We start from the raw sequence: 17,778 nt of genomic DNA on the forward strand, positions 1-17,778 counted from the left end.
AATATTAAATGAGTAATAAGGTTTAATTATCATCTTGTCATAATAAAGATTACTCAAGCATTTTTCAAACATGATGAATACATAAGCTATAGCAAAGAAATAATGAAAGCATAATTATTCAAATATATACCTATTTATTTCAATGCATAAGAATGAACTGAATCTAAACATATGCAAATATCTAAATATATATTTCAATCAAAATCATACAAGCATATGCAAAAATATTTCAAATTACATACACCAATATACCAAAAAAAATGCAAATCTTTAGACACAATTTGGTATATGCTATCTCAATAGACTTAATCAATGAACATATATATAAAATTTTAAAAATGTAAGTTCATAATCCATGAGTTAAGGCAATTGAAAGATAAAAAATCAATATATTCAACACATATCCATGTCCAAAGATGCAAACAAATATTCATGCAATAAAAACTATTAATCAAAGCAATTAAAGAACTAGGCATGAATATTAATAAAAGTGAATTAATCAATCCAAGCTTTTAACAAAGTTAAGACAAATTCTATCAAGTAGCTTAATGGTTAAGTTGTGCAAAGTGTTCACAAATTCAAACATAATATCTCATTTTTGCACATATTAAAGCAAGCATTTATGAAATCATGCATTAAACATTATAAATCATAGACACATAGCATAGATTCAATACAATTACTTCTATCTTTATCAAGCTATGTTGTTGTGCTCATTGTAGTTGAGTGGGGCTTTGAATCCTCCATTCTACATCATTTGAGCTAGTGTTTTATATACTTGAGCTTGATTGATAAGGATGACATGCTTTGCTTACTATACTTAAAATTCTAAAATATAGGCTCATTCATGCTCATTTCAAGTTCTCCTAGCATAGACTTAGAAAAATTTCTTGACAGAGGATTTTCATTAGAAGCATTAAAAAATCAATTGATAAAAATGTTACCAATTGTTAGAAAACAATTCCAAATTCTAAGTTATTATAGGCAAAAAAAAATTTATTCACTAAGCACAAGTTACCAATTGCAAGGGAGATATATACTTAAGCTAGAGGTCATATATCAATTTAAACATCAAATAACACAAGAATGAAACTAAAGTAAAAGTTCTCATGTAATGTGAAAAAATCAAACCTTTTAGATCATTCATGAACACAAGATAGACATATTCAATATTCATATATATTCAATAAATCACCAAGGAATATGTCAAAATAAATTTTAAGCCATATGAAAACTAAAAACTCAAAGAAGACATATTTATCATCAAGAACATATTTAAGAAAATTTTAGCACAAAAGCATAAATATGTCTATACAAATTATAGGCCATAATTAGCAATGACTTAAGCTAAAAATAAGCATCATAAGAAATTCATTTACTTATGTCATGTTGCAAGCATGTCAAGTAAAGATAAATAATATTTATCACATAAGCATACACTTGACAAAAACAAATAGAAGAACTAATAACATATTTTATTTATAAACAAGTAGTTTATCATATTTAAAATCACAAATCAATAGATATATCAATTGAGCACAAAGATCCAAAATATTTTATGAAATCAATAAAACATTTAAGCACAAAAATAAGTATATTTCATAAAATATTTTCACAACCAAGAGATAAGCAATTCAAGCATTTTAAACTACAAGTATTAAGGTCAAATTGAATCAATCCTCATATGAGCACATATCATGACCAAACACATAAATGAATAAAAAATCAATATATATCTTTTAAGCACATAAAGTTCATCAATTCATCAACACAAGAGAAGAAATAAATCTTAAATTCATAAGGATAAAGAATTAAAGCATAGTTCAAGATTATTTAAAAAAATTAAAAGATGAACAATCAAACATCAATATTTATGATTTAAGCACAAGATGATCATCAATTTTTAAAATCACAAATCAAGAGTTAAAACAATTATATCTAACACAATCAAGTTTAAAGAATTCATAAGGAGCAAGTATTATGAACAAATTAAGTAATTTTAAACAACATGATAATAAAAGCATGTTCAACAATTACAAATTAATATGCATAAAAATCACAAAAATTATTTTCATCATGCTAAAATCATTTAAACAAGTATGTTTATGCAAAATATCATAGGATAAATCATTCAAAGCTTAATACGTCTAAGATTTTGATTTTTACACTTTAAAACTCATCCTTGCTTAAAATATATCTTAATAAATCTCAAAACTAGTCAAGCTTATTTTTAACCAACTTGAATCATTCCAACAAGTTTCAAATGACAAAACAAAGTTGTTCAAGTGATCATTTGGAATTAAAAACAAGAAAATAAAAAAGTCAACTCTTAATCCTCATATTTCCTTGAAAAAAGCTATTAAGATAGGTAAATATGTTTAAACACACATTTAAGCTCTTCAAACCATTTAGAAAAGTTTTATATCACACATTCAAAAAGTCCAAATGATTTTTATGCCTATAAATGTTCAAAAACAAGATTTGATATTTTAAGCTCTAAAATCCTTTGAAACTTGTATGTAACATATATGAAAATTTTAAACCATTGCAAGTTATAAAGATATCTTTGTTTGAACAAGTTTAAATTATTGAGTTCAAGATATTTAAATTCATTTTGCAATTAAAACCTTGCTAAAACAAATTTTCATATTTTAAGACTTGATTTTAGCAAAAATTATTTTCAAAGCAAAACATAAAGTCTCAAAATCATTAAACTTTGAGTGCTCCCCCTAAGTTTGTGCATAATTATGAAGACAATCAAGCACCCATAAATAATCACACCAATAAAAAAAAATTCATCAACAAAATTATGCTCAAGCAATTTAACACCACAATTAATTTTAACAAGCAACTCAAACATACCTAAAAGCAAAATAAATGCATATTCAATTCAAGCTCATATTTTCTCAAGATTATGCAATATATGTCTTGTTATCAATGTCAACCAAATTTTGCAAAATCAATCAAGCATTCAAATTTTATCAAGAATAGGTAACTAAATTCAAATTTCCTTCAAATAAAGTTTAGAGGTTACCTATCTCTCAATTGTGTGTCTAGAGTTCCAATATTCAATCTCACATTTTAGCTTCTTATTCTAGCACACCTATAAGAGATTTTTTCATTTAATTTTTGGTGCCCAAATTGCTTTAAGTCCTTGAAAATTAGTCACCAAATCTCTTGTTCCTTTTGGAACCCACACTTGTTTAATTCTAAATGAAACTTTTGTCTTTATAAGACAAGTATGGATAGTATGACCATGAAAATTATAAAAAATGCATTTAATCATTTTAGCACTTAAACTATTATCTAAAAACTCTTATTTTTCACTCATCAAAACATTAAATTTTTTTTTCAAATCAAAATTTTCTTTTTCTAAAATTTCACATCTAATTTGAGAGGTTTTTAAATCTATTTTTAACTTTTCATTTTGTTTTTCCAAATCATTCTCTGTACTCATTAAAAATTCATTTTCAACTTTTAATTTTGAAATATTTTGTTATGTTTCAAATGCATATTTTCAAACTCAATTACTAAATTATTGTAAGCATATTGTAACTCATCAAAAGTATAAGAGTTTGAATCACAAAAGTTAGAAGTTACCTTTGGTTCCTCAATAGCCATGAGACATGATGGATGTTGGTTGAAAATTTATCTTTCATGTAGGTCATCCAAATTTTTTCATATCTTTTTTGAGGTTGAGCATTTTGAGACCAAGTTGAAGTTGTAATCATCTAAAACTCCATAGAGAATGCACTTGGCCTTTGCATCATCTATTATTTGCTTTATATATTTTGCATATTTGGAATGAGTATTAAGTTCTTTTTTTATCACATTCTATACTCAAAAATCTTAAGCCATAATGAACACTGTTATATTTATTTTTCATTCATAAAATTTAAATTTATCAACCATAGGAGCTTTGAGGACTTTCTCACCATCTTGAAACCAAAATTGAGCCATATGATCTTTATTTAAGGTGGTTAAATCTATAAAAAGAGACAAAAGCTCTGATACTAATTGTTAGCTTTTTAGGTAAGATGGTGCTCCAAGAGGAGAGTGAATTAGATTTCTGCAAATTCTTCCCAAACAAATGATTTCAATATAATTGAATGAAAATTAAAATAATAAGCACTTTTGATGAAAATATAATGCAAACAATAACAATTAATAAACCTAAAATCAAATATAAACAATAATTAATTATAAAGGAGATAAGGATAGAGAAATCAAACACAATAATTTATAAAAGTTTGATCCTTTTTCACAAGACACCTACGTCCTCTCTTTTAGTTGTTCACACCAAAGCTTCAATCCACTATTAAAGAAAAACTCTTAAAGATATAAACCTATCTTGTACTAAATCTCTATCTTTTTTTCAAGGCTTAGATAACAATCTCTACCCTTACAATATCAAGTGGATACCTCACCTCTTGCTTACAAGATAACCAAAATAAATTTTTGTAAACTAAAATACCTTTCAAGGTTGAGTGTTTACCTACTGAAGTACAAAAAAAATGATGAATGAAACACAACAATATTTTGGATATAAGAAATACAAAGGATATTGAATTTAAGCTTTAAAAACTCTTGATTCTAAAAGAAAATAAAAATATAACTTGTTAGCACTTGGTTTCTTACTTCATCAACTTTCTTAGTGTGTTGGAATGGCCAATATATAAAAAAAATAAAAAGCTAACTATTAGGGATGCTTATGAGAATAAAATAGCCATTGAATGCTTGAGAAAGTAGCTGTTGGACGCATTCTGAGCATGACTCAATCGATCCTTTCCATGAGAGGATAGATTAGTTCCTATTTTGAACCAATTTATGCTTGAAAATAGCATACCTGATCGATCCCTTAATGTAGGAGATCGATTGGTTAAGAGGGTGATCGATCCCTTCTTCATGTTTTGACTCAAGGAGCTTTCTATATAAAAAATCAATTGATCCCTTCTAAAGGAGATTGATCTTGTCCATGCTGGGTGGTAGTATCCCATTTTGCACTATACTTACTAATTTGATCATATATTGAGTTATATAAATTCAAATCATAAACCATTTAAAGATCTAGAAACTAGACTTAAAGGGCTTTCTATCCATATAAACTTCATCACCTAATTCACTGTATACGAATTACAATGAATTTTCAAACCTACCCCTTGTGAAGTTTCTAGACAACTGCAAAGTGTCTAGTAAAAATTTAAAATTTTTTCTTAGAAAATTTAGATTTAGATTTTGTTTGATCTATTAGAAAGTAGACTTAAAGAGCTTTCCAACCATATAAAATTCAAATATTAAAACTTTGTAAATTAATGCAGAAAAGTAAAACAAGTTTAATGTTAGAAAACTTTGTTCATGTAAAACAACTTTCTTAAGTTAATCTATTTCTCAAAACCAATATTATTAAAATTGTATTAAGTCCAAAATGAATAAGTTCACTTTAAAAAAAACAATTGGACTTTCATTTAAGCTCAGATAAATAATCTTTAAAAGATAGATTTGGTTTGAGAAATATGAAAACAAAGAAAGGTTTGTTTACACTTTGAAAAACATATTATTTATTTAGTACCAAAATATAAAACTTAAGAATATGTACTAAATAAATCTTTTTCAAAATCTTGATTAAGCTTATTTAGCTTAATGTTTTATCATTTCAAAATAAGGATTAATTCAAGGCTAACAAAATCCTTCCACAATCTTATGCGAGTCATATTCAATTGAACATACCACCTTACAGCAAACTCAGTTAAACTATCTTAGAACACATGCATGAACAATTTCTTGTTGCTGGTGTATGCTGCCATCTTACAATAATATATTGTGATGTGTGCAATGGGGCATTTAGTGCCATCGTACTTCTTAAATTTTGGCACTTTAAATTTTGAAAAAATTATAACATCTGGGACCAAACAAAAGTTAACAGCATCTATGGATCCATAGAAATCAATGCATTCTATAGCTCGTAACCTTTCTTCAATCATGCTCATTGTTTGATCAATCTTAGAGTCTTTTGAAGACGTAACTGTCTACAACTTCACTTTTTTTTTCTCATCCAAATTGATGATTTGGATGGGTTCAACTGCCTTTTTAGCGAAGATAAGATTAGTATAACTCTGAACATTCTCTTGACTATAATTTAAGAATGTGTTCTGTCGTGATTGAAAGTTTAGAGTGGCTTAAGTCTGATGTGGACCCAACCCTGAAGGATATAATGACTCAGTAACTTCATACGAAATATCTTTTTCCATATTTTTTCCTTTGTTTATCTTTTTTAGAGCTTCAAGGATATTACTTAACTTCTTCTCTATTATCTTTTGAGCATTTTCCAACCTTGCAAAGTGATTTGCATTATCATGCTCTATCTTCTTAGTTGTAGCTCAGGTGTAATACTGACGTTGAGCTATCTTTGAATCTTGATTTCTCACAATGTGCAAATTTAAAATGATGTTTATGGAACCCTCAAATTATGCATGAGAATGAATGCAAAAATAAAAGGGATGAATGCAATAAGGAGAATTTACCACATAATAATTATTATCAAAAAAAATCTTTATTGAATTAAAAGTCATTTTTAACCAAATCCAACATTACATCTATGAAAAGTTTAGAACTACTGAGAAAAGAAACACATAACTTGTCAATACTAGCTTTGCACTTCGTTAAGGAAATCTATCAATTTTTTACCATGTGCTCCCACTGGTGGCACTATTGCCTTCATTTTTTTAATCTTTTCTACCATGTTCTTGGCTTTGTAAACAACCATAGTAATTCGATCAAATAGAGACTTTAACTAGTTATGTTTCTTCACATATGCTTCCTTCATTTGTTCATATTCTTCGATCATAGCCCACATTTGAGCTTTAATTTCCACCACTACTCCATTCAACATCTGAATGTGCTCTTATGCTTTAAAGAGCATTTTATCCCTTTCTTCTAGCTTTACTTGTAATTGTATATTTTCTTGCAAAAGTTAGGCCAATTCTCGATTAGCGAATGATCGTGTTGTGTTAATGTCAATGAACAAACTCATCCATGCATCATTTCCTTATTCAAGTGCTTGGACTTCCTTTTTAGCCTTTTGTTTGTAAGTTTCAACTCTTTAGACTCTTTCTTTAGGCTAGTAAAGGACTTTGCTAGGCTATGTGGACATCAAATTTGTCCAGAATACAAAAAAAATATATAAAATATGAAATACAAAAAAAATACCAAAAATAATACAAAATACCCAAAAAATAAAAAAAATAAAAAATAGAAAAAAAAAATCGAGGATGGCAGTGGTGTCGATGCACTACCACCATGCCCTACATCAATCCCTCACCATGCCCTACCCTCCACCCCTCTGATCACCTAACCCTATCACTGTCAGATGTGGTCAAAAAAAAAATAAAAGAGGCATGGAGCTCGTGCTTACACCCCATGCCAAGCCTCATGCCTTTCTCTAAAGCACACACACGACTGGAGCTATATAAATAGAGCTCCTAGCAAAATCGAAATAGACGAAGACAGAGGAGGAGTAATGCTGCAAAAAAAATAAATTACCAAAAAAAAAACATAAAACAGAAATCACAGTCCTCATCGAATCGACGAGGAACCCAGCCCCAAGGAGGTACCTGCAACAAAAAAAGAAAGGTTATTAGTTTGAGTTTTTTTTTTTTAAAGAATAGAAAACTTTGAACCCTGATCTACGTCGATCGAGGCTATTTTCGACGAAGAGGAGATCGAATCTGGAAAGATTGCGTCGAAAGGAGCCTCCGTGAGGATTTCAAAATTTTCAATCATCGATGACCACCATCAATGGTGGCGCAGGCAGCGGTCGACGCGATGCTCCAGCGGCTGGATGGCGAGAGTGCCGAACCTCTCCCAGAGCCCTCTCTCCCTTTTTTTTTTCTCTGAAATAAAAAAGTGAGCTAAAAAGAATTTTGATTTTTATAGAAAGCATAATGGCAAAACGACGTTGTTTTGAGTATAAGACCAAAACGATGCCGTTTCAAGTGTAGAGGATCCGCGCTTTAACCTGGACCTAATCCGAGGTCTGCGCAACTGACCCGCTAACCCGACTTCTCAACGACTCTGAATCGATTTGATCAGACGGAACCGAATTGCTCCCTGGACCGGCCTGAACCGCGCCTTAGCTGGCTCAATCGAACCATGTGCTAAACTGAACCGTGTGCTGAACCGAACCTTTTTTTATCTAACCAAACCGCCATTGACCGAACCGTTGATCGGTCCGGTTTAGGTAAAAAAATCTTTTTTTTGAATTTTCTAATTTTTTTATATATTATTTTTTATTTTAAGTATTTTTTTTATATTTATGCATGGTAAGTTTTAAATTTGTTAGGATAAGTTTTTTAATTGTTTTAATAATAATAAAAATGAGAATAAGTAAGAAAATAACTAAATATATATATATATATTAAAAATGCTTTAAAAAAATAATAATAGAATAATTATTATTATTATTTTTCCTACCTAGATGTTGGAGGACATAAAAAAAAATTTTTTAAAGAAATAATTTCGCCTAGATGTTGGGGTTAATAAATTTTCATAAAAAGAAATATATAAGAAATTTTTTAATTTTCAAAAATCATTAAAATCAAACTTGCTTCGAAAATCTGCCTAAATGTTAGAGATTTTTAGAGATGTTCGTATTTTTCTAAAAACGAAACCTTAAATACTAATTCTTAATTTTCAAGATCCTAGGTTTCTAAAACCCCTAAAATCCAAAATCCCTTAAATTCAAACCCTTAAAATCCGAAACCCCTAAAATCCAAACCTTTATATCAAAACCCCAAACCCTAAAATTCAAAATCCCTTAAATCCAAACCTTTAAAATTCGAATCTTCAAAATCCTGAAACCCTAACCTTGAAAACCTCTACTCAAGCCCTTACTCAAAACATCTTAAAAATCCTCAGGACACGTGTGAAAATTTCATTTGAAGCAATTTATTCCTGAATGTCGCCTAGATGATAGGGTATTTAAGAAATTTTACTTCGTTAAGTCTTTTCACAATTTTTTAATTCGCATTAATAATAAGATTAATAAATAAAAAGTATAATAGTAAATGGGGATCTTAAATATAAACAGTCGCACCTAAGCTCTACCTAGATGTTGGAGAGTCAGGATACCAATTTATGGGCGTTGTGGGGTGCTAATCCTTTCCCACATGTAACCGACTCCCAAACCTAACCTAGTTTTTCGTAGATCAAAATTTATCTTTTTGATAAACTTTAAACCCGTTTTTATAATTTTATTAAAAGGATAAACTTTTGGGTGGCCAATCACACCCTAATAAAGATTGGTGGTGACTCCTTTTATTTCTCTCGATTTTAAAACACTTTACGTTTGACGGTCCCAAAATCGTTACGACAAGTTATCCATGGATGTAACTGAGATTTTTCTTGTTAAAATTATTTTATGACAAATATTCCTTATGATAAATCTAATAATATGAATGCATGATAAAAGAAAATGGTTAGTAAAAAAAATAATATACAAAGACTAACATACAAGATGCAAAAAGCTTACAAGTAACATAAACATCCAATCATGTGTCCTATTTATGATTTTCTAATACAAGGGAAGGCCTAGTTCTACCTATGATTGGGCTCTTAAAGTTAATTATATGCAGTTTGGATTACTTCTAAAAGGTTTTCAAATTATTCCTTACATCATTATCCATTAAGACTAGTAAGGCACCTCAATCTTCGTTCATCATAAGCTACAAGTGAAAAATGTTTAATTTAAGTGAAAGTGTTTCGCAAGCCAAAGCGAGGATATAAAATCTCATGAAGGCATAGGTACTTTACTCCCTTTTAAGGGTAGAGCTCAAGTGGAGAGCTTACATTATGCACATACAAGTGAATGACAAGTATATATAAATGAATAACTAAACAGAATATAAGCAATGAAAAAAAAAATAGAAAAGAAAAAAAATAATCTCAAATTTATTAAGTAAGACTTAGATAATAAGAAATCGTTTACTAGCTTAACTTTCGATTGTCCCCAATTGAGTCATCAAACTGTCATAACTTATGGATCCATGCACCTACTACTAGATATGGATTAGAAGAGTTATCATAAATTTTTTTGGTTTAGATGTGATTGGCCATCTGATCGAATCTGTCCCATTTAAAGAAAAATCTCAAGATTGACTTAAGTATCTTTAAATAGTAGATTCTGATCCATAAAATCAGATTTTAAGTTCGAAAGTACAGTTATATATGAGAAAGGTTATAACACCCCCACAGCATCCATCAAAAGATGGTACAAATTTGATTTTAAATTATTCAAGTCTTAAATATGTTTATATTTACCAAAATATTTAACATTGAACATTAATCTTAAAATTACCTCAATAGTTTGATAGTAATTTAAAATAACTATCTCACCTCAAGAGTATTCATAGAGACTAGTGTCTCACTCTGAAGAGGCTTCGTCATCAAATTTATTAATGTATTTTATTAAAAAAATTAATAAAGTCCTCCAATAGTTTGATAAGATTTACTTTGAGGTAAATCTCTCAATAGTTTAGTGAGATTTTATTTAAAAAATATTTATAAAACTTTATTTTTTTGAGAAAATTCATTAAATCTCCCAATAGTTTGGTAAGACTTAATTTAAGAAGTAATCCTCTAATAGTTTGGTAGGATAAAAATATTTCTCTTGAAAACTGATTTATGAAATTTTTCGATAGTTTGGTAGATTCTATAAAATTTAAATCCATGAAAAGCTTTTCAATAGTTTGGTGGGATTTATAAATTTATTTGAAAAGATTTTTTTTTTACTTTTCTTCATAAAGAATTTTTGAAAAATATTTAATAAATATTAAGTTACTAAATAAAAATAAACAAATAATAAAAACAAGTAAAATGAAATGAAATAAAAAAATTGAAAATAAAATAAAATAACTTAAAGTATAAAAATAAATAAAAAGTAAAATCAAAAATTAAAATTAAAATAAAAAAACTTGCGATTAGGTAGAGTCGAACCACGGGTGGAGTGCGGATCCTATTAAGGTTACATGTAAATCTACCCACTCAAAACTGATGCCATTTTGGAAGGCTATAAAAGCCAAGTCCTACATTTTCCCTTCAGAAGTCCTGATCTCATCTTTTTCTCTAGCCTCAAACACTCTGACATCTCTTTAAAAAAATAAAAAACATTCAATTAAAAACTAAAAATTTTCATCGGTTTATGGAAAAGTCATCGGAATCACATCGAAAAATTCAAACTTCGTCGAAAACCTCAATCGAAAAATTCAAAAATTCATCCCCAAACCTATATTTTCCCAAATTTTTTCAAAATTCTTTAAAATATTTTAGAAATCCAACCTTGGTCCTAGAAATCCAAAATTTCAATCCCAACATCCTAGAACAAAAACTAGAAATCCAAACCCCTCTTAATCATCAAAATCTTGAATCCAAAAACTCTCAAAACCAAAATATCAGAAACCCAGTACCCAAAAAATTTTCTAGAACACCAAGTTCACTCCTTCTCCGAAAATCAACCGTGTGTTATTCAACTAGTCCTTTGTTCAATTTATAATCACGTTTAGGAGAGTTTCTATGGATAAGATAGCACCAACATAGGCTTGAATCCTGGGATTGGATTATGCTTGAACCTGATTTTAAGTCTAAATTCTTCTTGATTTTTCTGGATTAAACAAAAAATCTTTTGATTTGATTCTGATTAACTATGCAGATTAGATTCCCTTGATTCGACTGATTGAAAATTCAATTTCCTAATTCTCGTTATCGATTGAAGAAAAGAAAAGAAAAAAAACAATAAAAAAAAAACAACAATAATAATAATATGTACCATAATAATATAATATAATCTACTATAATAATATAGTATAATACACTATACTAATATACTATACTATAATAATAAAAAAATAATAATATAATATAATATAATCACACTATAACATAATATACTATACTATAGTAATATGATACTAGTAATAAAATCAGCCCAATAGACTTCAAACACAAATGAGTGTCTACAATAAATGTGATCATAAAAATTTTATTAAACAAAAACAATAATAAAACTATTGCATACGAGTATGTACTTAATCAAATACAATAAATATCAATCAACTTTTAATTTTGTGATAATTACAATGTAAATGTTAAAATCAAATTTAATTTTTATGCTTATATGTTATTTTAATCAATTATATAATGATATTGTTAGAAAAAATAAATAAGAGAAAAGAAATAATATAAAAGAATATTGGGTTGAGGTGTAAAAAATATTTTTTAAAAGATAATTATGTATTTAGGATACAATAATACCTTAAAACTCTCTAAATAGATATATATATATATACTAAAAAATTTATTTATAATGAATGAACAGACACAAGCCTCTATTTAAATGGTTATAACCTTTTTATATAATCATAACCTTTATGAACAATAATCTTTTTATATTCAAATTGTTATAACAATTTGTCATATGATAATTGTTTCTGTTTAAACATAATTATTAAAAATATGAATAAAATTAATACAAAAATTAACTTTACTCATCAATATTTAAAATTTTTCTATCCAAATGTGGAATACACTTCATTCTAAACTACCAACAATTCCCCCACTAGTTTGGAATGTTAGTGCTTAATCTTTAACATTCCACACAAATAAATATTATGAATATAAGAAGGTATATTTCGATTTAAACCTTCAATTAATGTATATATCTTAAAATTTTAATGAAGTTGATGGTGTTTGTAGATTAAACCTCAACTTCTAGTATCAGAATTGAAGATATAACATATATAATATTTGTTTATTTTTCTGTCAGAGGTTTATAATCGCTTTAGCACTATTATGATTATGTGCTTATCCTATTCATAAACATTTACAAGAGAAACCATCATTCTTCTTGTTGAAGTGACACTACTTTTATGTTTATATAGGTAGAGTTTCTATTATGTCTTCATTGCTTTAGATATTTAAAACTCCATTAAGAGTATAAAAACTCATCATCCCCAAGTAATGAATCATACTAGTACTTAATAGACATATAACAATAACTTGTTTTTACCATTAAACTTTGTAATTAGAGGTTACTAATTTAAAGTTGGGTTTCCATTATTAGTGTCTAATTGTAAGGGTTTAAATCAATTCTACTTATAGTACTACTAACAAATATCTTAAAATTCAATTTTCTTTTATGGTAATTATTTTCACCTATATTGAATCTCTAATATAATCACTTTAGGCTAATATGTTCAAACTTTTCATTTTGCATATAATTTTTACGTTGTAGACATTATTGCCTCGTTCTTATCATTTTAAGAAATAGTTGGTATTAGTTGTGGCCACAACTTTATACTTATACAATTGAATAAACTTAATGAATAAACCAAACCATTTTAGTCCTTTTAAGATTTTTAAAGATAATTTTATGATTTTAATTTAATAAGTGCACTAAACTTAGTAGCTTATATAATTTGCTCATAAAATTATATTAAAATGTTATAACACTATGGTGATAATTTTAAGTTCTTTTAATTCTTATCACTCCCACCATGTGCAAGTATGTATTTTTCTTATTAAAGAATGTCTCATTTAATTATCAAGATATTATATATATTTAATCAAGCTACCATTTCATTTATCTTTTCACTATTTGGTTTTTTTTTTTTTTAATAGAAGGTTTTCAAATCTACCCTTAGTGAAAAATAACTAGCAAATATTTTAATATTTCTATACAAGTTTCTAAACTTTTATATTTTAACTCAATATAAAAATTTGCATCAATAAACAGATTTCAAATATAATCATACTTCTATACTTTCCTTTTAAGACTTTTTATGTCAATTTATAAATACTTATATGAATCTATTTCATTATGGATACTATTAATAATTTTTATTATCATGAACAAAACCATTTGCATCACCTAAATGGATCAAATAACTTTCCTTTTATTATTATAAAAGTTTTTATATTCACAAGATCTTTGAATTAATCATGGCTTCCAAAGTAAATATACTTTAAAATTTTCACTATATAAAACCATAGATGATAAATCATATATACAATCCATGAATTAGACTATATACATAATGTCATAACGTATAGATTTGTAGACCTATAGCTCGACTTGACTTTAAGAGTTGCCACCAATATTTTTTATATATGTGTGATTGGCCACTTAACTGAATCTGTCTCATTTTAAAGAATAGTCCTAAGCTTTAACTTAGATATCTTTAAAAGGAAGATTCCAATCCATAAAATCATAACTAGTTTCAAGGGTACAGTTACATGTAATAAAAGTTATAACACCCTCATAACGCCCATCAAATAATGGTACCAATTTGATTTCATATTATTTAAACCCTAAAATGTGTTTGTAATTTACCTAGTAAATTTAATATTGAAAATTGTTCTTTAAATTACTTTAATCACTTGGAAGCAATTTAAGATAATTCATTCACCTCAATTGTATTTATAAAGACTCTGACCCATTCTGAAAAGACTCCTTCATCAAATTTATTAACATATTTTTTAAGAAATCATTTTTTTGAAATCAATCAATAAAATTCTTCAATCTTTTAGTAGGATTTTATATTAATGCATATTCTCCAGTCATTTTGGGATATTTTATTTGAAAACCTTCTTTATGAAAATTTTAAAAATAAAAATAATTAAATCCTTCAATAATTTGATAAAATTTAACAAAAATTTGAATCCTCTAATTATTTGATAAGATTGAAAAATATTATTTTAAAAACCCTTTTTTTTAATTTGAAAAAAAATCAATTAAAATAGACAAAAATCATCATGCAAATAATATCATGTAATAATATAATATGTCATACAATAATCATGCAATAAAATACAATAAATATATTAATAATTATGCAAGTAAATGTTCTAATAATCATACAATAAATATATTAGCAAAAATGTATTAAATCATGCAATAAATTAAATATATTCAAAGCTAGTGTATATTCAAAGCTAGGTGTTCTCTTTCCATTTGTCTTACAAGCTGGGAAGAAGCAAGTAAAACCAAGTTCTTAAGTTTTTGCCACATGAAAGAAATCTCGAGTAGGTGGGAAAAACAGATGGTGAAATTTTTGTTACTCAAGGTGGTATAATGGGATTCGATTTATTGGGGGAATTTACTTTAAAACAAAAGCAGAAGTTGATAGCAGATAAAAATTTGGTTTAATTTTAATTCTTTCATTGATCTCATAGATGAAAAGGTCATCATTTACACAGTTCAAACCCTTCTCTCATCCTCAACAAAAAAGACCCAACTGCAAGCTATTGAACATAATCATCATCATCATTGCATTACTCAAAAACAAACACCTAAACGGCTTCCAGAAAGGCTGGTTTCTATTCAGAATCAGATTCCATATTACCCATAGCCTTTAATCCCCTGCGTCTCTGCATAAAAAAGAATACAAAGATTTCAGCTTCATATATATATATATATATATATATATATATCTATAGTGGTTATATCTAGGAATAAGAAAAAAGATAAACAAAACAAATCCAATTAATGTAGATGAGCTATCTCAAAAACCAGATTTCATGCATAATAAGTATTATTTAAGAAAATAAATGCATAAAAACATCATGCAAAAATAAACTATTTTTTTTCTTTTTCAAATTAATATAAGGAAAATAATAAAAATGGAATTAAAACAACAAATAATAAAATAGAAAAACAATAAATAAAATAAGGAAAAGAAAAAAAATGCAATAGCCAAATGGGTCAAAACTCGCGGATCTAAGCCGGGTCAAAGTTCGCTCGAAACCTTCTCTTCTCCTATTTTCTTCATAGCACTCTTAACTTTCAACAATCCCTTTTTGAATCAATCTATGCTCCTCTAATTTTGTTCTTCGTCAAAACCCAGAACCAGAAAATACCAATCCAAATCTCGATAACCAGCCGCTGTCACAACCACCATCAGTCACCAAGGTCGTTCATCGCCTTTCGTCACCTGTGAGCACCATCAGTCTGCCATGGCCAACACCACCGAAAGATTCCAAATCCTTCTAGTTCTTCTTTCTTAGTCCCTCATTCACACCGCAATACCAAAGCCAAACTAATACCCACACCCAAGCTTAGCCCTAATTTCATGCAATTGATCCCAAACCTTAAAATCGATTTTCTGTCAATAGAATGGCGTTTACTCTTGTTGTTGAATTTTTTATGTATGTGCAATTGCTTGTGTTTTTTGTGATTGTTGATATGCGTGGACTGATTTTTTTTACTTGGATTTTTCTGGATTGGAGATTTTGAAATTTTGGGCTGATTTCTTATGGTTAGTATATGGGTGTGCTGGGTATTGAGTTTTTTGGGAATTGTTTCTACTGAATTGGAAATTGCTTGGGGAATGGCGGGTTTTCTGGGTTGATCGTTAGGTTTTGTTTCTGGAATTGGCTTGGGTTTTCTAGGTTGGAGATTGGTTTTCAGAATATGCGAGACCAATTTTTCTGTTGATTGAATTTGTGTTCTCTGCTTTGATTACTGCTCTGTATCAACTCCTGGAAATTGAATTTGACTGATGTTGTGGCTGATAATTGCTTGGTAGGAATTCGAACTTGTGTTCTGGTTTGTGTTCACTACTAAATTTTTGCCTGAACTTCTTTTGTTGAATTCCATTTGGAAACTGCTTGTAAATTACTTCTTTTTAATCAACTTACTTGCTTGATCGATTTGCTTTCTAGATCGCCTGTAATTCAACTTTTTTCCAAATCCAAAACTCTTCACAATTTTTTTTTAATCTCATTGTCCTCTATTTATGAAACTATGGTGCTGAATTTATAAGGATTTTTGTTTCAAATTCAACAAAAGTCCCCATTTAAAGGAGTTTCAACTCCATTTTAATTCAAATTTCAGACTTTGGGTTCAACCAAAACTTTGTAATCCGAAAGAATTCCAATCCTTAACCAATTCGGTTTTACTTTAACTATTTTTTAAATAATAATAATAATAATAATAATTTTCAACTAAATGTAATACTAAAAATAAATAAAAAAATTTAAAACCTAATCTTAAAATATAAATTGATCTCGGATTAAAATGGAGTGTTTACAATTACTTTTTTTTGCATTTTTTTTTGTGAAACAGAAATTTTACAAAGACATAGACATTCATTACGTTCGGATTTGATAAAAACAAAATCTAGAGATTTTCATTTACAATAAAAATTCGTAATTCGTAACTAAAATTTAAAAGTTTGCAACTGAAAGTTTAAACACTCGTAATTTAAAATTAAAAGATTTTCAACTTGAAGTTTAGAAGTTCGTAATTAAATTTAAAGATTCTCAATTTAAATTTAAAGACTTGCAAAATATTCAAGGTTTTCTCAAAAGTTTAAAGATTTGCAAAAATTTAAAGATTCATAAAGAATCAAAGATTTGCTAGAGATTTAAAGATTCGTAAAAATTCATGATTCACTAAAATCTTTTATATTTGTAAAAAATTTAATGATTACAAAAAATTTAAAGATTTGCAAAGATTTCAAATATTCATATTTGATTTAAGATAACGATTCAAAAGATTGCAAAAGATTTAGGATTTAAAAAAAATTCAAGATTTGCAAAGAATTCAAAGATTTGTAAGAATTTCAATTTCACAAGAATTATCAAATTCATAATAATTTTCATATTCGTAAGACTTCGCAATACTTTTTCTTTTTTGCAAGAATTTTAGCTTCATAAGAATTGAAAAGATTTTTCTAGTTTCGTAAGAATTTCAGTTTCACAAGAATTTAGATTCGTAAGAATTTCATA

The 17,778-nt window shown here is 27.6% G+C and overlaps 1 long non-coding RNA gene across 1 annotated transcript; it reads right to left on the reverse strand.

Annotated features, from left to right (window-relative positions):
- Nucleotides 1–15,173: 15,173 nt before the first annotated feature.
- LOC111316115 (uncharacterized) lies at nt 15,174–16,953 on the reverse strand. Its single transcript, XR_002693389.2, has 2 exons — nt 15,795–16,953; nt 15,174–15,417 (listed from the first exon to the last, which is right to left on the reverse strand). It is a non-coding gene; the product is annotated as an uncharacterized LOC111316115 (long non-coding RNA).
- Between the last annotated feature and the right edge of the window lie 825 nt (nt 16,954–17,778).

The sequence above is a fragment of the Durio zibethinus genome, chromosome 24, assembly GCF_047325235.1.
Source record: "Durio zibethinus cultivar Kanyao isolate XHJ-2024 chromosome 24, ASM4732523v1, whole genome shotgun sequence".
Classification (NCBI taxonomy): Eukaryota; Viridiplantae; Streptophyta; class Magnoliopsida; order Malvales; family Malvaceae; genus Durio; species Durio zibethinus.